The sequence below is a fragment of the Bison bison genome, unplaced genomic scaffold (assembly GCF_000754665.1).
Source record: "Bison bison bison isolate TAMUID 2011002044 unplaced genomic scaffold, Bison_UMD1.0 scf7180017864057, whole genome shotgun sequence".
Lineage (NCBI taxonomy): Eukaryota > Metazoa > Chordata > Mammalia > Artiodactyla > Bovidae > Bison > Bison bison.
This window is the reverse complement of record NW_011494629.1, coordinates 1,517,188-1,517,923: the sequence shown is the minus strand read 5'-3', so window position 1 is coordinate 1,517,923 and position 736 is coordinate 1,517,188.

Below are 736 nucleotides of genomic sequence, written 5' to 3'. Positions count from 1 at the left end.
AGGCAAATACAGAAAATTTCAACAAACTACTTAAGAGGTAAATAAATTCTACAATCTGTTATCAAACAGATTGATATTGCAAGAAAACTTTGCCCCCTTAGCAGACAGAGAAAGTAAAATTCTAGTTTTGCAGCAGCTTGGTGGTTTTTGCCACCCTGAGTGGCCTGTGGGATCTTAGTTCCTGACCAGGGATCAAACCCACGCACTCTGCAGTGGAAACAGAGTCTTAACCCCTGAACTTCCAGGGAATTCCCAGCAACAGCTTAGTTTTAATATTAAAATTCATTCATCCAATTAAATTTATTTTAACCTTAGCCAGTCCTAAGCACACACAAAACTTTTCTCAGGGTTTCTTTTCCATAAGCCTCTATATAATTTCTTTCTTTTATATATTCAAAATTTGTCCTGTGCTTTCCTTTCCTCTTTTTTTTTTTAAAAAACTTTTGAGGACAAAATTACATGTGTTCCCCTTAGCAAAATGTATTTCTACTCCTTGTACATTTTTTCCATACATAGGAAGATGTTTTCCTTATTAATTTTAATTGCATATTAATTAGAATTCCTAACCCTTAGGAAGGCTGGGCTGGAAGAAGCACAAGCTAGAATCAAGATTGCCGGGAGAAATATCAGTCACCTCAGATATGCAGATGATACCACCCCTATGGCAGAAAGTGAAGAGGAACTAAAGAGCCTCTTGATGAAAGTGAAAGAGGAGAGTGAAAAAACTGGCTTAAAA